Below are 27,894 nucleotides of genomic sequence, written 5' to 3' on the forward strand. Positions count from 1 at the left end.
GTCCTCATGATTCAGTCACCTCCCACCAGGTCCCTCCCACAACACATAGGAATTCAAGATGAGATTTGGATGGGGACACAGCCATACCATATCAACCATGCTTTAAATAAGTTAGATTATGCCATATCCCTGCTTTAAGGTTTTTGCCCCCAAATTTCCCATCTCATTAGAATAAATACAAACTCCTTACTCTTGTTAGTCTTGCTTATTTATTCAATATGTAGAACTATTTTCCAACTTTTAATCTGCTCCAGACAAGCTTTCCTTTCTATAATCCCTTAAACACACGAAGAATGTTCTTCCTGGCTGTACCCACTACTTGTATTGGTCTTCCCTGTTCTCTTCATAGTTGACTCCTTGTCATTTAAGTCTCAGCTTAAATATTATCTCACCAGAGATATCTTCCCAACAACCCTAATCTAAAGTCTTACACAGGCACTCTTTAGATCAGCACTCGCAGTGGCTCATGTCTGTAGTCCTAGCACTTTAGGAGGCGAAGGTGGGCAGATCATGAGGTCAGGAGTTCAAGACCAACCTGGCCAAAGTAGTGAAACCCCATCTCTACTAAAAATACAAAACAAATAAATTAAAAAAATAGCCTGGTATGGTGGTGGGTACCTGTAGTCCAAGCTACTTCGGAGGCCAAGGCAGGAGAATTGCTTGAACTTGGGAGGCAGATGTTACAGTGAGCCGAGCTAGTACCATTGCACTCCAGTGTGGTTGACACAGTAGACCCTGTCTCAAAAAGAAAAAGCACCACATTTTAGTTTTCAAGTTATCCCTAATCATTCATATAGTATTTTCCTTGCTCATTTTTCCTTTAATTGTGGGACTTTCTCTGATATAAGGCAGAGCCTTGTTGGCCTTATTCATCACTATGTTCCCAGTGGCTCAAACAGTGCATATACTAGACACTCAACTATTTGTTTATTGAATGCTTAATCACATCATCTTATTGACTAGTACAGGGATTAAAAACTTCAAAATTTGTGGGAGAAGTTGTCAGGTTTCAAATAAACTTAATATAATGTTTTCAAGACTATTTTCCTTAGCAGCCACCTCCTTGATCCTGCCTACCTGTTTTCATTCTAAGCCAATATTGTCCCAAAGAAATTCCTGTGATGTCCTATACAGTGGCTACTAGCTATATGTAGCTACTGAGTGCTTAAAATGTGGCTAGTGCAGCTGTGGAAGTAAATATTTAATTTTATTTCATTTTAAATATTACAGTTGACCCTTGAAAAACACAGGTTTTAAACTGCAGGTCTGCTTATATGTAGATTTCCACCTGTCACCTCTGAGACAGTAAGACCCACCCCTCTTTTTTTTTCCTTCTCTTAGCCTACTCAATGTGAAGATGATGGAAATGAAGACCTTTCTGATGAGCCACTTCCACTTAACAAATAGTACATATGCTTTCTCTATCTCATGATTTACTTTTTTCTTTTTTTTTTTTTTATTTTCTTGAGACAGAATATTGCTCTGCCATCCAGGTTAGAGTGCAGTAGTGCAATCCCAACTCACTGTAACCTCCAGCTCCCAGATTCAAGTGCTTCTTGTGATTCAGCCACCCAAGTAGCTGGGATTACAGGCATGTGCCACCATTCTTAGTTAATGTTTATATTTTTAGTAGAGACGCAGTTTCACCATGTGGGCCAGGCTGTTCTCAACCTCCTTGTCTCAACTTATCTGCTCTTTGCCTCCCCAAGTGCTGGGATTGCAGGCATGAGCCACCACACCCAGCCCCCTTCTCATAATTTTCGTTCTAACATTTTCCTTTCTCCTGCTTACTTTATTGTAATATAATACATATCATATGCATATGATACATATAACCTAAAAAATATGTGTTGGTAAACCTTCTGATCAACAGTAGGCTACTAGTAGTTAAGTTTTGGGGTAGACAAAAGTTATACCTAGATTTTAGCTGTGCCATGTGAAAGTACCCTTCATACTCACCCCCACAGTTTGTTTAAGGATCAACTATAATTTAAATTTAAGTAGCCACATGTAGCTAGTGACTACCATATTAGATAAAGCAGCTCTAGCATGAATGTTCTTTTAAGACAGTCTCTATGTCTCAGTTTATCTCAACCCTCTGAGTACCAGCAAGTTTCTGATGCAGCACAGGTACTTATAAAGGCTGATTGTAATTCTTGAGTTAAGAGTAGCACTGAATGATGGTACGGTGAGAATCGCTGTCTCCATGTCTAAGTCTGTTCAGAATGCTATAACAAAATTCTTCGGACTGAGTGATTTTCAAACAACAGAAATTTTTTGCTCACAGTCCAGTGGGTGGGAAGTCCACGATCAAGCAGCCAGCAGATTCAGTGTCATGTGAGGGCTCACATTCTGTTTCAAAAACGGCTTCTTTTTGCTGCATCCTCACATGGAAGAAAGGACACATTCTTTCTGGCTTCATTTATAAAGTCAATCATCTAACTTATAGGGACACAGCTTTCCTGATCCAAGCATCTCCGAAAAGTCCCACCTCTTAATACTATCTCCTTGGCAGTTACATTTCAACATATGACTTTTAGGGTGACACGGATATTCAGATTATAAAACTCTCTGGTGGAGAAAGTCACCACACTGTGCTTTCCCTTCAATGCAGAAATGGAAATAGTACAAATCTTTAGGCTTAGGTAACTGAGATTAAAGATACTCACCTACTATTTACTGGTTGTGTGACCTCAGGCAAGCCACAAAGCCACCTCTGGGCTTGTTTCCTCACATGGAAATGATGACATAAAAGAATGCAGCCTCTAATTCACTGAATTTTTAATAGGAATCAATTGAAACCAAGAATAGGGAAACAAAGCTGTAAATTATGAAGTGGCCTTTAAGTGTATGGTTTCGTTATTAGTCCTACAGATAGGTCCTGTTGGCAGATCAATATTAGGAGTTAGTTATCAAACATCACATCACCTAGACAGTCCTGGCCCTAGAAACGCTGGCATCTGCTCGTTTCACTCCATGATGGAAAAAAAGAATAAATAAATCATAAATGATTAATTTAGGCTTCCCTCCATGCCTCCCGTTAACAGCTCAAAGCCCCCACCACACAGCAGGCTCAGTGATGAACTGGTGTGGTAGAACCTTCAAGACGGCAGCTAACCCTTCTCCAAGTACAACCAGCTGTGAAAACAAATCTAACTCCACCAACACTGCAAAGGAGCAAAGCTTTTTCATAGGTTAGAGATATAATGTTCACCTCATTCAGAGGGATCCAAACCAAATACCAATGACTTCTGGCGGTAAGGCTATTAAGTATAATAGACAGATTATCCACTAGTTTACTAAAGGTGAAGGAAGAGACATTTGTCATAGTTTTGCTAGAAAATGAGACTTTATCAAAGGGAGATAGGGTGAAAGGTCACCAGTTCTATTGGTGCGATTATTATCTTTACCTAGCTGGAGTGGCAAAAGAAATGATCCCAAACGAGTAAAACAAAACAGACCGCACCGAAGCACTTCAAGATGAGCCCCAAGAAGCCGTCATACCAGACCCACTGGCTTCATCTTAATTTATCATCTTGGCCCTTGTTGACAAGAGTTTGATTGGGTTATCCATCTATTTAAGCTGCAACAAGTTTTATCACAGCAAACCATGGGAGAGACATTGGAGATGGTTATTTCTTAGAAATTAATTGTTATAATAACAATAACACTATTGTTTTTGAGCATCAGTGACTTCCCTGAAACTTTGCATTCTGTTTGTCTCTGTTAACAATCCACAACGTAAGCATTACTACTGTCACTTTACAAATGAACCAACTTGGGTTTACTCAGATTAGACCATTATAGCTGGCTTTAGGTATATTTCTGTTTTTGGTGTTAGTGTCACTATCAGAAGAGGTCATTTATAGAAACAACTTTCTTAGTTCCTCAATACACGCATACACAAGAAACCTAACAGGCAATGCCTCTTCGTTATTTCTGCCAACATCTTTGCCCGTATCTCTATATGGCTTCTTACTTTGGAAAGGTAGATGTCAAGAAACTTTTTTTCTGTTGAAGCTAGGTTTCTTTAATGCTGCCTTTACCACACCCTTGTCAGAGGTCACAAATGCCTCAAGAAAGCTGGGCTTACCCATGTTAGATAAAGGAGTTTCTCCAGTCTCACGTTTCTCTTCTGTTCTGAGCATGCCACTCTCCCCTGGTTACCTCACAGACCGCCCTGGCACCTGGATTAACCCTCTCCAGTCCCTGCCATTCGACAAGAACCTTGGATGGTCTGTCTGGCTTTTGTTTTAGCTTTCTCCAGAAACATAGTCTCTTGATGCTTCCCATTTATTTAGATAAAAAAAAATAAGGCTCTTTCACATATTATTTTCAAAGCCAGGAGCAAGCCCAGGACTTCCAGTTCCCATGACACTTTTCATCACAGGGAGATACCTTATATTTTAATGAAAATAACTATGATTCAATAAACACTAATGTAAAATTAGTTGAATGAAGGCTGCAAAATAATTGAATTATTTAAAAAAATCATTGCAGCTGACATTTATTAGTTTTCTATATAGCAGATGGCATAGTAAGCTTTCACACATATGACCATATGTAATCTTTTTCCTTTTCTTTTTTGAGACGGAGTCTCGTGTTGTCACCTGGGCTGGAGTGCACTGCCAACAGGCTGCCAAGATCATCATTTTGTTGTTGTTGTTTGTTCGGCTTTTTTGAGATAGAGTCTTGCTCTGTCACCTAGGCTGGAATGCAGTGGCGCGATCTCAGCTCATTGCATTCTCCGCCTCTCAAGTTCATGCAATTCTCTTGCCTCAGACTCCCAAGTAGCTGGGATTACAGGTATGTGCCACCACACCAAGCTAATTTTTGTATTTTTAGTAAAGACGGAGTTTCACTGTGTTGGCCAGACTGGTATCCAACTCTTGACCTTGTGATCTGCCCACCTCGGCCTCCTAAAGTGCTGGGATTACAGGCGTAAGCCACCATGCCCAGCCAAGAAATTTATCTCTCACAGTTTTGTAAAATAAGAATTTGGAGATCAAGGAACTCACAGGTTTGTGGATGGTGGAAGGAATCAACAAGCTTTCTAAGGCCTCTTTTAAAGGGTGCTACTCTCATTCATGGGGGCTTTCCTTTCCTGACCTAATCATCTCCCCAAAACCTCTATCTCCTAATTCCATCACCTTGTTGGTTAGAATTTCAACATATAAATTTTAAGATAACACAAACATTCAGACCGGAAGATGATTATTTTCATTTAACAGGAGAGAAAACTGGGGCACAAAGAGCTTATTACATTCATCTGGGACCATACAGAGGAAAGTAATACACCGAACTCTATCTCCAAACTCATATTCTTATGTAACCTACAGTGGGAGGATGTTACAAAGTGTATGGACTTTGAAGCCAGAGCCTTGACCCAGATCCATTCCCTACGGTTTCCTGTGTGCCAACCTTTCTACCCTAAGCAAGTCACTCAATATCTTTGTTCAGGGATTATGAATGTGAGCTCTCAGCCCACCTACCTGAGCTGGAATTTCTCTTCTGCCACATCCACTTACCAGCTATGAAGTCTTGGACAATCCAGTAACCATTCTATGCATTGGTTTCCTTGTCTATGAAGCAAGGATAATAATAGTATCTATTCCCATAGACAATTACATGTCCTGATGCAATAAAGTGTTTTTAGCAGTGCCTGGCCCACAAGAAACAGTTAACAAGTATTAGCTAATCCTGTCTTTATAATCATTATAATTAAGAATCAGCTTCCTGATCTGTAAAACAGGGATGATTACTCATCCTCATCAGAGTGTGGTGGGAATAAATCATAAATGTAATAAAAATCATTAAACAACACACACTATTATTCTTTGGCTTTGCTAGATGCTTTGGAGAAGTACACATGTAAAAGTGTACTGAACCTCAGAGGCAATTTTCATAAGCAACTTTCAGTGAGAAATTAGATGTGGACATTCATTGTTCTAGGGCCCAGTAGCTGAATCTGCTTTGTCTTTTCTCTCTGTGGGTCATTTAACAATTTAGCTAATCCACGGACTCTTCACACAAGACAAAAAACAATGACAATGTATCAGATTTGGGGAGACATGAAGAGTGGTAGAATTAGCAGTGACATGGTTCAGACAGCCCTGACTTTAAATCTGTGTCCTACACTTATCAATGGGCTAAACTTGGGCAGGTCACCTATACTCTCTATGTGTAAAATGAAAGTAAAAGCATCAGCCTCTTGTGTCATCTTAAATGTAACATATGCAAAACACGAAGGAGAGTCATTTCCATCCTCCTCACTTGACCAACCCCTCATGGTCAAGGTCAAATCTATATTTTCCATGAGTGGCTAAAGAGCCACAGGGCTAAACATTTCCATTTGGCAAAGAGAAGACAATACTCACTTTGTGATTAAGTATATTTAAAATTGTACTATTAATTTCATTTGAGTTCCATGTTTAGGTTAAACACTTATTTCACTAGAGTGTAAATTTAAGTATTCAGTGTAAATAAAGCCTAAGTACATTAGTACAGATTTAGTTTAGTGAATTAATCCAATTTAAGTGGAGTACTGTGCAAGCTAACATGCACTGATGAGCCCTGCTAGTAGAGAGGAACAGCTAAAGGATGTGGGTGCTCAGAGAAGGGAGAGCATTCAGTTAATATTTAAATTACTCTCTGATTGTTTCTCCATTATATTCCATCTCCACCTTCACACCCATCACTAGACATTAACAGGATCTCAAGCTCTTCCAACAATTTTGAAGGAAAATATGTAATAAAGAACTCATGAGTGTCATTCATTCTAAGAACCTTTAATGAGTACCTGCTCTATTCCAGGCTATTCTGTATTAGCTGCTCATGACAGACCCAGTCCCTGCAAGGCACTCACAGTGACTGAATAAATGAGCAACTTTCCTTGGACATAAAAAGTAAAAAAAAGATTCATAAGACATGGATCATTCACTCTAGGACTTTTTTTGAGTCTTCAGAGGAGGAAAGAGCTTAGGCACAAATAAAGCCAATCATAAAAGTGCCTAGAGTTTGGAGGAAAATGGTGGATTTGAGAAGGGGATGGTGTGGCAGGGGAAAGCACCCCACTGCAGGGAGGAAGAACAACCATAGTAAAGGTGTAGAAGAGCAGAGTGCTCTGGGCATACAAAAGACACATGGAGTGGAGCTTCCTGAAGCAGCCTCCCAGCTTAAGTAAACAGACACCAGGACACTTGACTTCTACTTTTGCTCCAGTTTCACCTTTGATTTTTCCATGTAAAAATTCTATTTTGGGCTGGGTATGATGGTTCATGCCTGTAATCCCAGCACATTGGGAGACAGAGCTGGGCAGATCACCAGAGGTCAGGAGTTTGAGGTCAGCGTGGCTAACGTGGTGAAACCCCATCTCTACTAAAAATACAAAAATTAGCCAGGCATGACTGGGGCACGGGGCCTGTAATCCCAGCTACTCCAGAAGCTGAGGCAGAATTAGTTGAATCTGGGAGGCGGATGTTGCAGTGAGGCAAGATCACTCCACTGCTCTCCAGCCAGGGTGACAGAGCAAGACTCCACCTCACCAATAAAAATAAAATAAAAGTCTAATTTATACACAACTTTAAAGGAGGCACAGGGGCCTGACATAGTGGATCATGCCTGTAATCTCTGCACTTTGGGAAGCCGAGGAGGGCAGATAGCTTGAGCCTGAGAGCTTGTGGTCAGCATGAGCAACATGGCAAAACCCATCACTATTAAAACATACAAAAATTAGCTGAGTGTAGTGGCACACAGCTGTTATCTGAGCTACTCGGGAGGCTGAGGTGGGAGCATCACCTAAGCTCATGGAGGTAGAAACGACCATGAGCCGTGATTACGGCACTCCAGCCTGTATGACAGAGTGAGACCCTGACTCAGGAAAAAAGAAAAATAAAAGAGGGTAGGAAGCTGTAACAGACACCAACACCCTGGAATATCATGGAGAAGCATCCTGCCTGGCCTTGGCAACCCAGGTATCCCATCCCATGTAACTGGACCGTGTCAACTCAACAATTGGCACCTCCCTTTCCTCATCCATAACATGAGCATATAGAACAATATTCCAGACCCTTCCAGCTCTAATATTGTTTGATGCTATCAGTTCTCCAAAGAAGCTGGCCAGAGAGAGAGATGTCTTTCTTCCCGGATTTTCTTCTTAGATGCTCACATGCCCTGGTTTCTGGGCAGCTGATCATGCATATTATTTTGCTCTGCAACACAAAGTAATAAGTTTTGTTTCCAAATTTTATATGATACCTAGGAATTCTCGTGTGGAGAACAATGCAGGTGTCAATGGAAAACTACACGTTGTGTACACAGCTCATCCTCCAAATTTCCTGATTTAGTCTTTCCTTGTCTTCAAGCTCTTTTATAACTATGTAAATTGTAGGTAACTAATAGCAGTGTGAATTAATTCTTGTCTCTAAACTTGCAAATTCAACCCTATCTTTAGAGGTTGTCTTTGTCTATTTTTGCTGCTATAACAAAATATTATAAACTAAGTAGAAAAAAAATACTTTATTTCTCACAGTTCTGGAGACTGAGAAGTCCAAGACCATGGCACTCTCAGGTATAGAGTCTGGTGAGGGATCATTTCATGGTTCATAGATGAACATGTCATCACGTGGTGGGAAGGGCAAATGATCTCCCATGTGCCTATTTTATAAAGACACTGATCCCACTCATGAGGGCTTCATCCAAATGATCTAAGTACATCCTAAGGGCCACACCTCCTAATATCATTACCATGGGAATTAGGATTTCAACACATGACTTTTGAGGGAACACAAACATTCAGACCACAGCCAGAGGTCTAAGGGACTTTCCTCACCCACTTGTGAAAAGAGTTTTACTTCCATTTTCACATTCATTTTAATATTGCTAATCTATAAATGTTCCTGTTCTTCAGATTCTTTTCTAAATTCAGGGCACACTCAGGTAAATCTCTAACCCTGTGATCCTCAGAGTTAGAGATGTTCTTATCTATGGTAAAAGTGGAAGCTCAGGTGAAAGCGGTAAAAGCAGGTCTTGATGGTTTGTAAAACCCCTTTCAGCTGTTGCAACTGACGCATAACTCACCACTGGAGGTTCAGAAAGTGCTTTCTAACATTAAATGAACTCCAATATTTCTTCTTATTTTATTTTGTAAAAGTAGGTGTATTCGTTTTCCTGGGCTGTCATTAGAAAATACCACTGACAGAGTGGCTTAAGAGACACAAATGTATTTCTTCGCAGTTCTAAAGTCTAGAAGTCTAAGATCAGGCGACAGAAGGTTGGTTCCTTCTGACGGCCATGAAGGAAGCACTGGTTCTATGCCTGTCTCTGAGGCCTATGGGTGGCCATCTTCTCCCCACGTCTTCATGTGGCCTTTCTTATAAGGACACCAGTCCTACTCTATCAGGACCAGCACTAATTACCTGATTTTAATTTAATCACTTCCTTAAAAACTCTATCTTTTTATTATTATTTATTTTTATGATGGAGCCTTGCTCTTTTCGCCCAGGCTGTAGTGCAATGGCGCAATCTCCACTCACTGCAACCTCCACCTCCTGGGTTCAAGTGATTTTCCTGCCTCAGCCTCCCAAGCAGCTGGGATTACAGGCACCTGCCCCCATGCCCAGCTAATTTTCATATCTTTAGTAGAGATGGAGTTTTACCGTGTTGGCCAGGCTGGTCTCGAACTCCTGACCTCGTGATTCGTCTACCTTGACTTCCCAAACTGCTGGAATTACAGGCGTGAGCCCCTGTGCCTGGCCTAAAAACCCTATCTTTAAACACAGTCTTCTCTTCAGCATATAAACTTTGGGAGACACAGTCCAGCTCATAACTGTAGAACTAAACAAAAATGACTAGGTAATTTTACATGGTCTTTGAGATGATACAAACCACAGAATTGGAAAATAGAGATTCACTTTACCAAATTGTCTGAGAGAAGGGGTGAATGGGCTGGCATGATGTGATGATTTATGATCCAACATTCCTTAACAAACTGTAACAAGGTCCCCACTGCGTCTCCCAGGTCCTCCACAATGTGCCAGTTTCGCTATGCCATAAGGAGTTCACTGAAGGTAACGATTCCCTGACAAGAATTGTCAGATTTAGCAAATCAAAATACAGGGCACCCAGCTATATTTGGATTTCAGATAACCATTTTTATAAAGATAAGTATGCCTCCTGTAATATTTGAGACACACTTATGCTAAAATGGTATTTGTTGTTAATCGGAAATTCAAATGTAACTGGGTACCCTCTGTTTATCTGCCAATCCTACTCCAATCCCTCATGGATATATACATACAGCTAGTGATCGACTTACGACCACGGTCGGGACTGCGGACTGGTCGTAACACGATTTGGTCGTAAGTTGAGTAGGCTATATGTACAGTTGAAATGGTGCACGCAGAGATGGTAGTGCTGCCAGAAGCTGGTCCGCACTGTTGTATGCCCAGCTGGGCAACGTTTGTGCTGCCAGACGCGGAGCAGTCGTGGCTAGCGATTGTGGTCGTAAAGTCAAATGGTCGGAAGTTGCATAGGTGCTAAGTCGATCAATACCCGTACTATGTTTAAAATATAGTTGTCTCACTTGTCACTTCTCTGCACTTTATAAATTCCCATCAGCCCTAGACACTGAATGCTTGTGCCCCTCCTAATTTATAGGTTGAAGCATTAACTCCTAGTGCGGCTGTGTTTGGAGACAGGTTCCTCTAGGGAAGTAAGTAAGGTCAAATGAGTCCATAAGAGGAGGGCCCCAATACAGTAAGATTACAGTTTTTATAAGAAGAGTCAGCAGGCCAGGCATGGTGGCTCACACCTGTAATCCTAGCACTTTGGGAAGCCGAGGTGGGTAGATCACCTGAGGTCAGGAGTTTGAGGCCAGCCTGGCGAACAAGGTGAATCCCCATCTCTACTAAAAATACAAAAAATTAGCCAAGCCTGGTGGCATGCACCCATAGTCCCAGCTACTCAGGAGGTGGAGGCAGGAGAATCGTTTGAACCTGGGAGGCAGAGGTTGTAGTGAGCCTAGATGACACCACTGCACTCCAGCCTGGTGACAGACTCTGTCTCCAAAAAAAAAAAAAAGAGAGACACCAGAAAGCATGCTCTCTCTCCCTCCCCACCACATGGAGCATGTGCACAAAGAAAAGGTCACATGAGCACACAGTGAGGTGGCAGCTGCCTGCAAACCAAGAGAGGAGGCCTCAGGAAGAAATCTTCCTTGCTGGCACCTTGATCTTGAACTTCCCAGCCTCCAAACTGGGAGAAATATGTTTCTGTTGTGCAAGCCACTCTATCCATGGTATTCTCTCATAGCCACTGAACCAGACTAAAACGGCACACCAGGGAGTTAGCACACAAGCACAATACATAGTCAGGTATTCATTATTTATTGAATAAATGACAAGTCTAGTCATTTTGGATCCTGCAAAGTGAAACAGATACCCACCTTCTGTTCTATGAATGAACATGTCTTAATCTGTCTCTGCTAGAACCTGTCTTAACACATCACACCATATTCTCAATGCCTGCTCATTTGTCTGCCTACTACCAGGGACCTTGGAAAGCAGGGACTGGATGTCATTCATTCATTGTCATGCATCTACCATTAAGCAAATTCCCTCCTATGCTAACTGTTTGCAATTTCCAATGAAACACATTCAAGGGTAAAAAAATGGACTTGTAACAAAATGTGATATTAATCAAACCTCTTGGGACTTGGGACGTGGATAGTTCTCCTTCAAGTTCCCCAATTCAAATCTCCTCTCACCACCCAGTTTGGAGACAATCCACGTATCTGAGTACACATGTCCGGGCACTGCAAGGATGAGATCAAATGTTTCCTGTCGGAGCTGGGTCTCAACAGCCCTTGCAGGGGTCTCAGTGACCCCTAGAGCCGGTGTGAAAGTGGACCAGCAGCCAGATGGCTTCACATTTCCACATTCCTTCAGCTTGTTTTCTTACTGTGGCAGATACCCAAGAGCATCCCAAACCCTCAAGAGAGATGGGATTTCAAGAAAATCTGGGTGTCTTTTGCAAAGCAAGAGACGTGAACTCTTGAGCCTGACAAAGAAAAAGATTATTTAAAACATTGACTGCAGGTTTTCAAGCTATCAGCAACAATATAAGAAAAGTACCCACACAGAAAGTGTTTCCCCCAAACCCCCTCCAACGTTCAGTTCCACCTGGAGGAAAATGTGCCACACATATCCACTGCTGAGGATTAAGACAGGTCAGGGATCAGAGTTGTGGCCACATAAACAGATTATCCTGTTTCCTGAGACATCCTTTATGTTGCAGCTGCCTCCTTGGAGGAAGATCGTGAATCACATTGTTCTCTCTTCCATTTGATCCGACACCATGTAAACAAGCAATGTTGAATGGGAAAGAAAACATTTCAGGCAAATGTTGGAACAGCTTACCTTGTATAAGCAATCTGCTTAGTCAGTAACAAGGTCTTACACTAGAAAGAGGCAGTGTTGGACGTGAATATGTTTGGGTAAATACATGAGAAACAATTATTTAACACCAATTATGAGATAAGCATTGTGGTTTACTCTTCCCACATGTGATCTCATCTCGTCTGAACAGCCACCCTGGGAGGAAGTGATAATAAACGGTACTACTTTTTACAAATTGTAAACGAGAAAACATATATGAAACCATTTAGTAGGGGCAAAGTCAGCATTTAAACCGATGTCTCTCTAAATGGGTTATTTATGTAACAACTCAATAAACATTTATTTGTAATTAAAAATGCAAATAATAACTATTGAATAAAAGAAAAAATACGTCCTTTCGTTTTATTTTATTTATTTTTCAACTAGTGAAGCTGAGAAACAAAGACATTGAAGAATTTACCTATTTTTACAAGTCTTATAAATGCTGGAATTTTGATATCTTCTCTCTCACAAGACAAATGAAAATTTCAGAAAACTGCCAATAAGAAATTACAATGAGCCATCATTTGGAGTAAATTAATCTTAAACAAACAAACAAAATGTTTCTTGACAAATTTATAAGTGAATGTCCTAAGAAGTCATAGACCACTTTTGATGTCATCAGGCAGTTCATTGACAAACAGGAAGAAAATAGAGACCCAAGAGCTGAGAAAGACACTGCTAAACAAATAGCCACCAAATATGAGTGAAACATTTGGCTCAGACTTCATAGTGATGATAAAGTTGACAAAACTGTAATAAAATGGCCCACCTTAACGATTTGTAAAATCTTTCTTCAATGTATTTCATGTAAAAGTTCTCGAGGTGGGAAGATAGCTCAGATGCAAAGGTCCTGAGCTCCAGAGTAGATCTGTGTGTGTTTATATCTCAACTCTACCAAATACGAGGTGTGCACCTTAAGAAACTCATATCACTGGGCTCCAGAGAATGGGAGTATGAACTATACCTACTTCATTTAGTGTTATGAGGATTTAATGAGATAATTCATTCAAGGCATATAGAAAATGCCTGAAGGTATTTAGAGAGCATGCAATTACTAAATGAAAACAAACTTTACTAAACTTGTTTATTTTACATCAAAATATAAAATGGTCTTATTTCATTTTAAGACAGCCACAATGGTGGGTAGACATCTTCTGATGTTAAAATTAGGATTCTATCACCACGTTTTCTCTTTGAAATCTGTATTCCCTATTAATGATCTAAGAGTTACTTTGCCTAGAACATTATTAACCAAAGCAATCAGGAAATTGAGAAGTATCCAATCATGTAGACATCAGTCGTGGTGTTCCAAATCCACACTATGATATTTGTAGTGGGAGGTGTGCTGACACTACATGCGATGAAGCAATGGTGTGTCGCGGGGAAAGCACTGAATTAAGACTCACCACTGCTTTGGTCAATTCTTTGCTCAAGTCACATTGCCTGTCTGAGTCTTAGATTCCTTAGATATTTGAAACAGGGACTTGGGAAAATTGTGTCTATGGTCCTTTCCATCTCTCAAATGGAAGTTATTGCCATTTTAGTGTTGCCTTGGTAATACCACACAAGTATAAGAATCAATTATTATTATAAATAATTTGAGATATTTTCCTTCCAGAGTCACTGTTTCAGTCACTAAACCCCATTACCTGATTATCTAAATTCACATGAATTATAACCCTAAAAGGGGTGTATGTGTAAAAATGGCTTTAAAGAAACCAATGTGTCACCTCATGCATTCATAAAATAATCAAAAGTGCTGAGGCCATATGGTAAAAGGTCCAAGGTTCGCTAACTCCTTCCCCAGTCTCTCCTTTTGACTTCCATTTCTATCCCACATCTTGGAGTATTTATTTATCTTAAGTTTAGATGAGGCCCTGCAGTCCCTGAAGGAGACATGGAAAGATTCAGTTCTGAAGAGGGACTTGGGAGAAAATCATATTTCATGCCCATTGGCATTTGGGAGGCTGTCGAACTGTCTGTTGGGAAGTTTCTTGCAGAGCATAAACAGAGAGTTTGAGGGTGGCCAAGCATTTGACTTCCCATCTGACTTGGGTGCGTTGTTGAAGCTCTCAGCACCTCCAGCTCACCATCTGCAGGATAGATCATCAGAATGTAACAGACCATTTATTCTGATGACCTTGTTTTACTGATGTAGAAATTGAGGCCCTGAAAGTAAAGCAATGTTCCCAAGGTCACAGCATGAGTTAGAATTTCCAATCAGAGTCTACATTCTCAGCCATCCCTTTCCCTCTTTTAAGTCAAGCATGAGTTGGTGACAAGAAAGAATTCTGATAATTGTGAGTAACAGTGCACTATTCAATTACTTTGTGGAGTTTTAGCCACATAATGAATTTAGTTTGCTGCTGTGGCAAGATTATGGGCATAGGTTTCAAGCAGACCTTAGTTGAGTCCTTATTTTTTATTCAATAGCTGTGTGTTTCTTTAGCCTATGGGCTACCTTCTGTTTCCTTTTTGTAAAACAAAGTTAATAATATCTGCTTCCTGATATTTTTACTACATTAAAATGTAATTTGATAGCATATCCTAAGGAGAGGAGCATAGTGCTAGACACATAGTGAGGACTCTAAAACATCCTTGTCTCCTCCTACAAACTCTTTGAGGCTGTAATAATCACACTAGAGTACAACAGTTATGCATTTTTCAAAGAACACTCAGAGATATTTCACCCAGTTGCTACCTTTTGGATATTTATTTTAGTCACACTGTAGAAAGACTGCCACTAAAACTGCTTTACCAAGGAAAGAAAAGGGAATCCTGAAAGTAGTAATAAAAGAACACATTCATACAACCACAAACACATATCACATGTACATATTTACTTCTATCACCCTGCCCCAACACCCACCCCCAAAGAAAACCACTAAAAGAACAGGCAAATTATTTTTATTTTTAGAGGCATAAATCTATAAAGACAAAGTGGAGAGAATGGAGCTACAATTTTGAAACCTGGAAAGCACATGCCTGATCTGTAGTAACTAACATAGCAGACCTGCACCAACAGATCCTTTTGCTGGCAGTGAGGAAGCTGAGAAGCAAGTTGATTTACGCCACTGAGCCCCTTCAAGGCTCAGAAATGTGTTGTATCATGTACTTCTGAGTATGGAGAGAAGGTGGGGCAACACGCAGGAGATGCAATTGACACACCGTCAAAGGCAATCAGATCCCTAGATAGCTCCTCTTGTTCATAGGGCAATCCCCTCACCCAGGTAGAAGGAGGACTTATTTCTTAGGAAAGGTCAAACAAAGGGCCAGTCGACAGATGGATGATATGAGTTAGATATGGCATAGTTAGATATGAGTATGAGAGTATCATAGTGAAAACATGGACAACCGATAAAAGAGCATACTGTTGAGATGTTGAGACCTGCTGGTCCTTTCTCCACATGGAGCTTTCAGAGTACCGGCAGCCAGACATGTCCTGGAGATTGAAAGAATCTTCTCTAAAGCATCGAGTTAGTCTAAGGGAAAACACCTGGCTTCAGGGATTCTCCGATGTAAACCCCTAGCTAAGTCTCCTATTCTGAAAAATCAAAAGGACAGACTCCTTTGACACACGTGAAATTTCTCACCAAATATCAGAGCCCGTCCTTAGAAACTGGCAATCACTCAAGGTCGTTTGGTATTGAAAAAGAATATCTAATATGAAAGTCAGAAACTAAGTAGCAGAAGAGGGTGGGAAAAGGAGGAGTGGGAGGAGAAAGACAAAACACACACAGAGGGGAGAGAATTTACAAATACTGTCATTAGTATCTTTCAGATGATAAGAGAATATCTGTCATCTACAAATAAGAACAGGACGCTATGAAATAGGAATTCTCAAAGAGAATTAAAAACAAATCCTAGAATTATGAGAAATACAAAAAAAATCTAGAAATATGGAAGAAAACGTAAAGAAAAATCCAACAGAGGCTTCTGAAGACAGAATTCAGTAAACATTATATAAAAAGTAGAACAGAATGGTAAATGAATAAATGACAAGGAAAAAAAAAAACATTATGGCACATCCAAGAGATTCAACATCCAAATATTTTGAATTCCAGTCAGAGAGTAGGAAATTGAGTGATAAAGATTTCATTTAAAAGAACTGAACACAGTTTCCCAAAATCTGAATCATGTGAGTTTCAGTTTCAAAGAGCTTAGCACGCTGCATGGAAGCAAACCAACACCAAGACATACCATGAAGAACTTTCAGAATACTGAAGAGAAAACAAGATATGTTTTACATATATGAACGAGAATCAAAATAATATTGCACTCCTCATCATCAACACATAAAGCTAGAAGGAAATGGGGAAATGCATTAAAAATTCCTGGGGAAACTGATGTGTCCCCTAAGCACAGACGATTGCTCTCAATTTCACATGAAAATACGATAAAGGCTGCGCCTGATCTCAGCACTTTGGGAGGCCAAAGTGGGAGGATTGCTTGGACCAAGGAGTTTGAGACTTGCCTGGAAACATAGTGAGGCCTATGTCTACAAAAAACAATTTTTAAATAAACCAGGCATGGTGGTGCACACCTGTGGTCCCAGCTACTCAGGAAGCTGAGGCAGGAGGATTCTTGAGCCCAGGAGAATGAGGCCACATGCCAATGCACTACAGCCTGGACAAGAGAGTAAGACCTTGTCTCAATTTAAAAAAAAAGTCAAAATAAAGATATTTTCAGAAAGACAAGGTCTTAAATTTTCCAATTATTTCTCAGAAACCACCTGGCAGGCTTGATTTTTTTCTCTAAATAAGGAAATAAACCAGGAAATATGATCCAAAATCCAAATAGGAGATCCAACAAAAGATAGAGACAAAATTGATTTCCACAGGGAAGGGAAATAACGGGGTTGCCTGCACAGTCCCAGAGAGCGACCTGGCCAGGCAGACACAGGCAAGAAGAAATTTCGTTAAGAAGATTACACTTTTTAATTGTCTAAGGTATTTGTCTAAAGTATTTTTGTATATTTAAAGGAGAATTACACAATTGGAAGAGAATTCAGAGTTGAATTAATCATTAAACACATAGAAAATAAGCCAAATTGTTGACTTCATGCGTTTTTCCCTAAATATAATCACATTGTATGGATCATCTAAAAATAGCATTACTATACTCACAATAAGGGCATACTCAGTATTTACCTAATCAAAAATGCTAGATAAATATATGGGGAAGATAAAATGTAATTTACTAGAAAGAATGAGACATAAAGGGGAAAATGATGGTAGTGGATGGAGCATGAAAGAGAACAAACTCCCATCTTCTGTTTGGGGAAGTCAGTATATAACTTCTAAAATCTAGAAGTATATTCATGTCATTTGAAATGCAGGGCAAACATCACAGAATTACTTGAAATTAACTGAAAAAGTTGCAAGCAACTGACTCTAGGAAGAAGGTGAAGCAGGTCTGTGGTTCTTAACAAGTCTCGCATCGGATCCTTTTCAACCATATGCATGTTCACTTTCGATAAAAATAAAAAACAAATTAGTGTTTTCCAAGCTTCCTCTTTAAGATATCTAGCCTACCTACTAACTGTAGTACTAGTTACCATTTTTGAAGTGCCTCGTTTTTTTCCTACTGAAACCATGAACAAACAATGACATCCATGCCATCAATTAAGTTTGATGCAGTTTGTTTCTTCTTGTGTGCCTTAAATGTAAATTATTAATAGTACAATTAAGAAATGCTTCTCGATGTACCACTCAAAATCGTCTTACTTTACAGCTATCTACCTGTTGTCCCACACTGAAAGCATTTTTTTTTTTTTGAGACACAAAACTTAATTTAATAGAAATTTTGTTTGTATTTCTTACCAGCCGATCTGGGACCCACTGCCCCACCCAGAAGTGGCCCAGTCCTGGGGGCAGGGGAGAAAGGGAGGGATGAAATGAGAAGAGCCCCATTCTTTCTCAGTGCTGGGGAGGCTGGAGATGCCACCCCCTTCTCCTGTCCCGCTCTGGGCTCCAGGAAGGAGAGCAGATGGAATCTCAGGTCTGCGGCTTCCCACACCACTGCCCCCCAGGATGGAGGAGAGCTAAGAGATATGGTGAGAGAGGAGGACAGAGGCAAGAAAAGATGTTGATCAAGAAAGATGAGAACCATAGGTGAGTGCTGAAGGGGAATCAAGGATAAAACACTAGTAAAATTAAAATTTAAAAATAAAAAAGACGGGGGTGGGGGTGGGGAGGGGAACAAAACAAAAATCCACCCCAAATCCGAACCAGCCTGGAAAAAAATGAAAGTTCTCGAGTATTATAGAGACATTATTTGGCGCGGCCAGCTCTGCCCGGGAGCACTCAGGCCTCAGTCCAGCCCTGGAGGCAAGCCTCTACCACTCTTCCTTGGCTTGCCCTGGGACATCTTCCTCCTCATCTTCCTCCTTTCCTCCTCATCTTCCTCCTTTCCTCCTCATCCTCTTCATCTTTGTCCTCATCCTCCTTGTAAAGCATTTTTTTTTTTTTTAACAGAATCACTCCTGAAAGGTAAGGTACTGCTTTCAAATCACCACTAGAGGGAAATGTTGCTCTTTTTACTAAATAGTCACAGTACACTAGGGAACAGTTTCCTCAAGCAAGGAGCAAGAATTATAAAGCCATGGCCTGTGTCATTTTTCCCTTCCTGGAGTGTTGAATCCTGACAGGGGAGCTTGCGACCCATCTAGGTCAAGCTCCTCTGACCTCTCCCTTTCTGTACCAAAAGAAACCAAAACCCAGAGAGGAACAGCTTCTTTACATCGTAGGATAAGGAAACACGAAAACCAAGTGCTCAAGACAAAATTTGCTTATTTACCTAAGCTGGGCAAATCTGGAGTGAAACAAGAGAGTAACTCAGAAGAGTTGGTTTTTAGTTCAAGATCATGAAGCAGGGATTCGATAATAAGAATGAGCACTGGTTGAATGTTTGCTGTGTGCTGAGTATACGTGTTGCCATGTTTTGAGACTTTAATTGTCTCCATTCTTTATTCTTATCCTGATCAGAGTTGTGTGTGGTAGAAACAATTATTACCTATCCCCTTTCTACAGATGAGAAAACTATGCCACAGAGAGGTTAAGTCACCTGCCCAGAATCAGACAGGAAGTGATCACAGAGCAGGGATTCGAAACTGAACTGTGTAGCTCTGGAGTCCATGACTAATCATCATGCTTACCACCTGTCAGTAGAAGACCTGGAATTTATCTGTGAATGTGGAAAATCCTACCACTCCTTCCTGGGGAAGTGGCCTCACCTCACCCTTTAGTCAAATGAGATGATGTGTCCCTTTGATCACAGATATCCTTCAGGATTTATCAGGCTGGTAGACAGGGCTTTTTTAGGGACTGATTTCTTTCTGTTCTCAATGTCTCTCATGGTGCCTGGTTCAGAGGATTGCCTTATGAAATGTTAGAGTGAATAAATACGATCCTAATGATTCACAAACGAATCAGTTGTAGAGAAAACATAACGTGTCACATCTTGTAATTCATACAGTTTAGAAAAATGCCACAAAAGCTATCTTTGTCCACTTGGTCCTGCTCAACATTGTACAGTTGATCCAACCAAATGGCTAATTCTTCCTGATTTCCTCCCCAAATTTGTAATGCATTTTGTTCCATCCATACAACACAATCTGTCACTGTGTATGTGGGCAGGCTCCCAGGTGCACTGCATTGTGTTACTTCATGAGCTGATGTAGCTGATGTGTCACTGCCTTGTAAAACACTTGGAGGGGTGGGGAGTTGGGGAGAGATAGCAAAGGGAAAGATGCCAGATGTAGGTGATGGGGAGGAAGGCAGCAAATCACACTGCCACGTGTGTACCTATGCAACAATCCTGCATGTTCTTCACATGTACCCCAAAACCTAAAATGCAATAAAACAAACAAAAAAAACAAACACCTGGAGTCTTTATCACTTATTGTTCTGGACCCAGCCAAGTCTTCATCTTCTCTGTTCTTGGAAACTTGAGCTTGTTTAGCTCACCTTTCCTTATAGCACTGGGGCTTAGGGAGAGGAAGAGCTCCTATTTAAAAATAATAACCATGTTCAAAGAGGAGGATTTTATAATGGAGTTTACAGCTAGGGAAATTTCCTTTGCACAGAAGGAAAGCACACTTCATGAAAAATACCTATAGATTTTCAGTGTTCCTACTGGAAGGTTTGAAGTCATTCAGTGCAATTCTAGAAATGTAGGGGTTAAAATGCCCATGTCTTGCCCCCTAACCAATCCATCCTCTACATGTATTTATAGACATGGTCTCACTCCCAGGCAGGAGTGCAGTGGAGTTATCATAGCTCACTGCAGCCTGAAATTCCTGGGCTCAATCAATCCTTCTATCAGTCTCCCTAGTAGGTAGGATTACAGGCGCAAGCCACAGCGTCTGGCACACATTGACCTTATTTTGGTGAGTATTAATAAAAATTATTGTAACCAACACCACAATCAAGATACAGGATTGCTTCACCACACTGAAAAAACTGATATTTCTTAACAGCCAAACATTTCTCCTCTCTTATACCTGGCAAGCACTGATTTGTTCTTCATCAGTACAGTTTTGGCCTAAGACTGTTATATAAATCTAACACAGAATGTATAAACTTTGAGACTGTCTTCTCTCACTTAGCACAATGCTTTTGGGTTCCTCCAAGTTGTTTGGTGTGCCTGTAGTCCATTCGTTTTTATTGCTGAAAAAATATTTTATTTTATTTTACGTGTATTAGTCTGTTCTTATGCTGCTAAAAAAGACATACTGAGACTGAGTAATTTATAAAGGAAAGAAGTTTAATTAATTCACAGTTCAGCATGGCTGGAGAGGCCTCAGGAAACTTACAATCATGGTGGACGGGGAAGCAAACATGTCCTTCTTCACACGGTAGCAGGAATGAGAAGTGCCCAACAGAAGTGGGAAACATCCCTTATAAAAACCATCAAATCTCATGAAAACTCACTCACTATGAAGAGAACAGCATAACGATCATTGTCCCTGGATTAAATTACCTCCCACTCAGTCCTTCCCAGGACATGTGGGAATTATGGGAAGTACAGTTAAAGATGAGATTTGAATGGGACATGGCCAAACCACACCAGTATGGAAGTACCACAATTTGTTTATCCATTCACCTGCTGAGAGATACTTCAGTTGTTTTCAGTTTAGGGCAATTACAAATAGGACTTGAAGAAATATTCACATGCAGGCTTTCCGTGTGAACACAAGTTTTCATGACTGTAAGATAAATGCCTATGCATACAACTCAGGGGTCATCAGATAAGTGTATGTTTTACTTTACAATAAACTACCAAAATATTTTCAAGAGGAGCTACATCATTTTGCATCCCCACCTGCATTGTATGAAAGCTCCAATTGCTCCACATGTTCAGCACAGTAAGTCGTAATTTTCTCTCTGTCTTTTCTTCTTCCTTTTTTTTTTTTTTCTTTTTGCTATTTTAGGCATTCTAATACTTATGAACTCTTATTGTATTGTAGTGTTAACTCAAATTTCCCTAATGAATTAGGATGCTGAGCATCTTTTAATTTTGTGTTTATATTTTATATGCCTGCTTTGGTGAAGTGTCCATGGAAATATTTTAACCATTTTTCTAAATATTTTGTTTTTTATTGTTGAGTTTCATGAATTTTAAATAACAATCTGTATGCAAATCTTTTATCAGACATATGATTTGTAAATATTTTCTCCCAGTCTGTGACTCTGCTTTTCACTCTTTAAGCAGTACCTTTCAAAGAGCAAAAGTTTTGTTGTGTTTTGCTTTTTTAATTTTGATAAAATCCAATTTTTTTCTTAGATATTATTACCAAAGTACAAATCATAATTATATGAAATAATAATGTATGTAAAATATATATTTTTGTAAAATATTTTGTGTAAATAATATATGTAAACTTTTTTGTAAAATATATATTTTGTAAAATATGATTTGTGCTTTGGTAATAATATCTAAGAATATCTTGCTTAACCCTAGGTCACAAAGATTTTCCAAAAACTTTATCATTTAATGTTTTACATTTAAATCTGTGATTGATTTTGAGTTAATATTTATATTAAGTAAGAGACTGAGGTTGAAGCTCATTACATTGTATTTGAAGGATCAATTTGTCCAAAACCATTTATTGAAAGGATTATCTATTGTTCATCAAACTACCTTTGCATCTTTGTCAAAAATCAATTGGCTACATATGAGTGGGTTTATTTATAGATTATCTTCTTTTCTATTGATCTGTGTGTCTATCCCTTCAATCCCACTGTGTTTTCATTGGTGTAGCTTTACAGTAAATCTTAAAATCACGTAGCATGAGTACTACAACTTTATTCTACTTTTTTAACCATTCATAACCTTTGTATAATAATTTTAGAAGCCTTATGTATGATGCTAGCTCTCGGTTTCATTGGAGACACTTTTTATAGGTTTAAGAAAGTTTCTTTCTGTTTTTAGTTGTTTGAGAATTTTGTCATAGATGATGCATTTTGTCAAATGAGTTTTCTACATGTATTGTTATGACTTTTTTCTTCTGAAAAAAAGGCTGTTAATATAATCAATTACATTAATTGATTTACAAATATTGAATCAATCTCGCATTCACTGAAAAATTCCACCTTGGTCTTATGTATTATTTTTATTAATATTCATTGCTAGATTTGATTCTCTAGTATTTTGTCAATATTTGTATGTATGTATATGTCGGATTTGGTTGGTATTTTTTTTTCTTTTGTTTTTTGATTTGGTACTATCATTGTCTGGTTTTGGTATTAGAGTAATAGTAGCTTCATAAACTAAGTGAAAAAGTGCTTACTCCTCCTCTATTCCTAGAAGAGATTGTGTGGAATTCGTGTTACTCCTTAAATATTTGGTAAAGTTATTCAGTATATCCCTTTGATCAGGGGTTTTCTTTTTTGGAAGGTTTTAAATTATGAATTCAATATTTTTAATAATTGTGGCACTATTTGAGTTACTTATGATATCTTGAGTTTTAGTAGTTGTGATTTCTGAGGAACTGGTAATTTTATCTAAATTACAAAATTTATGTACATAATATTGTTTATAGTACCTTTTATTATTCTATTAATATTTATGAGTTCTGAAGAAATATCTCAGTTTTTATTTATTTATTATTATTACTTTTTATTTTGGGGGTACATAGTAGGTATATATATTTATGCAGTACATAAGATGTTTTGATACAGGCATGCAATGCATAATAATTACATCAGGGTAAATAGGGTTTCCATCACCTCAAGCATTTGTCCTTTGTATTGCAATCCAATTACATTCTTTTAGTTATTTTAAAATATACAATTACATTACTATTGACTATAGTAATCCTGTTGCATTATCAAATGCTAGGTGTGTTATTTATTAGTGGGTGCTATCCAAACTTTTCTTCTTTCTTTTTCCTGCCTTATTTTGGTATATTAATTTTGTTGATCTTTGGAAAAGCCAACTTATTATTCAACATTTTTCTACTCTTCTTCTATTTAAAAAAGTATTGATTTCTGTCTTTTTAAAATTATTTCCCTCCTTCTACTTGCTTGGGTATATTTCACTTTTTTTAGTTTCTTAAGGTGGGAATAGATTATTGATTTGAAGCTTTTCTTTTTTTTTTAAATGTAAATATTTGATGCTATAAATTATTCTCTAAAAACTGCCTTAACTGCATTTCATAAATCTTGAAATGTTTTATTTCATTTTGATTCAGTTCAAAATATTGCTATAATTTTCTTGGGACTTCCTTACTACCCAAAGGAAATAAAATCAGCCCTCATAGAACTATCTGCAAACCTACATTTATTTCAACATTATTCACAATAGCCAAGATATGAAGACAACCTAAATACCCATTGGTGAATAAATAGATTAATAAATTATATATATAAATATATATATATATATATGCATAATGTGTGTTTATATAAACACTTACACACATATAGGAATATTATTCAGCCTTAAAAAAGAAGACAATTCAGCCATTTACTACCATTTGAGTAGACCTAGAAGGCATCGTGCTAAGTAAGATAAGGCAGACACAGAAAGAAAGATACTGCATGATCTCAATTATATGTGGAATCTAAAAATTGAATACATAGAAACAGAGAATAAAATGGTAGTTACCAGGGATAGAGGTAGAAAAAGGAAATGAGACGATGCAGCTCAAAGGATGTAAAGTTGCAGATATGTAGGATGAGTGAGTCTAGAGATATAACATGCAACATGAAGAATATACAGTCATGCGTTGCTTAATAAATGGGATATAATCTGATAAACATGTTGTTAGACAATTATGTCATTGTGTGAACATTATAGAATATACTTATAGAAAACCTAGATGGTACAGCCTACTACACACCTAGGTTATATGATATAGCCTATTGCTCCTAGGCTACAGACCTTGCAGCATGTTACCATACTGAACATTGCAGTCAATTTTAACACAATATGGTAAGTGTGGTGTATCTAAACATAGAAAATGTACAGTAAAAAAACAGCATTATAATTTTATGGAGCCACAATTATATACATGGTCTGCCATTGACTAACTAAAACATCATTTTGCAGCACATAACTCTAATTATAATATTGTATTTTATACAAGAAATTTGCTAAGAGAGTGCACTTTAGACGATTTTATGATGAAAAATACATCATTATGTAAGATGATAGATATCTTAGTTTGCTTAGCTATAGCAACTATTTCACTATTTATATTAAAACATAATGTTTTACACCTGAGATGCATACAATATTTTTTTAAATCTTATAAAATACTTAAAAGCATGCTGTTTAATTTTCTGTCTCTTTCTTCCTTCCTTCCTTCCTTCCTTCCTTCCTTCGTTCCTTCCTTCCCTCCTTCTCCTTCCTTCCTTCCTTCCTTCCTTCCTTCCTTCCTTCCTTCCTTCCTTCCTTCCTTTCTTTTTGGAGATGGATTCTTGCTCCTTTGCCAGGCTGGAGTGTGGTGGCGTGATCTTGATTCACTGCAACATCCACCTCCGGGGTTTAAGCAATTCTCTTGCCTCAGCCTCCCAAGTAGCTGGGACTACAGGTGTGTGCCACCATGGCCAGCTAATTTTTGTATTTTTATCAGAGACAGGGTTTTACCATGTTGTCCAGGTTGGTCTCGATCTCTTGACCTCAAGATTCACCTACCTCGGCCTCCCAAAGTGCTAGGATTACAGGCATGTGCCACCACACCCAGTCTGTTTAATTTTCAAGTGTTTGAGAGTCTCCTGTAATCTTTGTTATTGATTTTAGTTTAATCTATTAGAATGAAAGAGCAACATTTGAATTATTTCAAGTGATTTTAATTTTTTAAGTTTGTTTTGTGACCTGGAATACACTCTATCTTGGTAAAGGATCTCTGTCTACTTGAAGACAAGAATGTACTTTTTCTGTCGTTGGTTGATGTGTTCTATAAGTGTAAAAACATCCAGTTTTGATGATGATGTTCAGTTTTTCTATATCCTTGCAGACTCAGTATCCCTTAATTCTATCAATTACTGAGAACAGAGGTTGAATTACTGAGAGCAGAGGTAATGTATCTAAATATAATTGTTGATTTTTATATTTCTTTCAGTTCTGTCAAATTTTGTTTCATATGTTTTGAAGTCCTATTGTCAGTACTTATTTTATACATTGAGGGCTGTTATGTCCTCTTGAGAAACTGACCTTATCATTACGTCTCACTTTATCCCAACTTAATGTTCTTAATATTCTTTGCTCTGAAGTCTACTTTGTCTGATCTTAATATAGCTAGGTGTTAACCATAGCTTTCTTCTTAAAAGAAAAGCTTTGTTCTGAAAAAAAAAATTATTTAACAGTTATTTTAGAGGAAGTCTACTGGCATAACATTCTCTTAGTTCCTGTTTAACTGAGGCAGCTTTACCTCACTGTCATTTCTGCAGGAATGTTTCACTCGATAGCAGTTGACTGTGTTTTTCTTTAAGCCCTTGAAAATTGTTTGTTTACGTCTTTCTGGCTACTATGGTTTCTGATCAGAAATCTACTGTCATTGAAATTATTGCTCTCATAAGTAATGGATCATTTTCTCTGTCATCTTCAATATTTTTTCTTTACTTTCCAGCAGCTTGATGATGTCTCCAAGTGTGAATGTCTCTGTTTGTTTGTTATTTTCTGTTTGGCATTTGTTGAACTTCTTAAATCTGTAAGTTTATGGGTTTTGTCAAACTTGAGAGGCTTTCTTACTATTATTTCTTCAAATATTTTCTCTACACACTATTTTTTATCTCCTTCTGGGACTTCTTTGACATTTATGTTAGATTTTTTGTGTTTTCCCATAAGTCTCTGGGACTCTGTTCCTTTTTCTCCATTTTTTCTCTCTGTGTTTTTCATATTAAATTATTTCTATGGCATATTTCAAGTTCACTCACTCTTTCTTCTATCATATTCATTCTGCTAGTGAACCCCTTGTGTGATATGTTTACTTTGGTTAATGAGTTTTTCTGTTTTTAATTTCCACTCGTTTTTTTTTTTTTTATTATGTCTTCTATTTGTTTTTGTTAAGACTTTCTACCCTCCCATTTGCTTCAACAGTGTTTACCTTAACTTGTTGAAGCATTTTAAAGATAGCCATTTAGAGTCTGTGAGATAATTCCAACTAGCATTTGTTGATTTTCTGTTTCCCTTAAGATTTTCCTGATTCTTCATATATTGAGTAATTTTGGGATTGTGTTGTAGATATTTTGAAGATTATCCATATGGCTTAAGCAAGACCCAGCATCTCATAAGATATATTACCTTATGAGATGCATGCAAAGCTTGGGATGTGCCCAGAAATTCACAAATAATTTTTAGGTGAATTTTTGGAGGTCCTCCCTCTCTGAAATTTCAAAATATTTTCATTTCTTAGGACTCCCCATTTTAGTCTACCATTACAAATGCTGATTTATTCACCGTAGTCTTCCATCCTCCCCTTTGCTGTGCACAGTTCTGGGGTTAAGCTGTGGAGGACAGAAAAGGTAGGGGTAGGGGTATACAAATAAGAGTTTTCCCCTCCATCTTCAAAGCACAGCTTCTTTATCCAATAGGAAGGATCCACTCCCTCAGAATTCTAGGTGTTTGTGAGAAGCTACAGGCTGAAATACAAGATATTTTGCAAATAAGCATTTACCATATTCTCTCTGGCCATTAGGAAATTTGTTCTTACTACTCAAGCTATACCTAGAGTACTTCTCTTGAGTTCTTTTTGTCCAAAGCTGTCTCCTCTTTCAGACTTTGGGGTGGATTGCACCAGGCCATCTGGATACCAGAGTGAAAAAGAGTGAAAAACTTACTGTTGATTCAGCAATACTTTGAATTTTGGCCATCTTTGCCAACGCTTCTGCTACTATTTATTTTTTAAGAGTTCTCAAAGTATCTTCTCCATGCACTTGGTCCAGGTTTTACAGCTACTTTCCGTGGAAGATTTAGGATGGAATGTTTTTACTTCATCTTACCCATATAT

General features: G+C 38.5%; 1 long non-coding RNA gene across 1 annotated transcript; it reads left to right on the forward strand.

Moving 5' to 3' along the window:
* Positions 1-10,399: 10,399 nt before the first annotated feature.
* LOC116545802 lies at positions 10,400-26,721 on the forward strand. The gene is made up of 3 exons (XR_004266456.1): positions 10,400-10,553; positions 24,881-24,886; positions 26,711-26,721. It is a non-coding gene; the product is annotated as an uncharacterized LOC116545802 (long non-coding RNA).
* Positions 26,722-27,894: the final 1,173 nt, after the last annotated feature.

Source organism: Sapajus apella, unplaced genomic scaffold, assembly GCF_009761245.1.
Source record: "Sapajus apella isolate SASKATOON/1434 unplaced genomic scaffold, GSC_monkey_1.0 scaffold5, whole genome shotgun sequence".
Classification (NCBI taxonomy): Eukaryota; Metazoa; Chordata; class Mammalia; order Primates; family Cebidae; genus Sapajus; species Sapajus apella.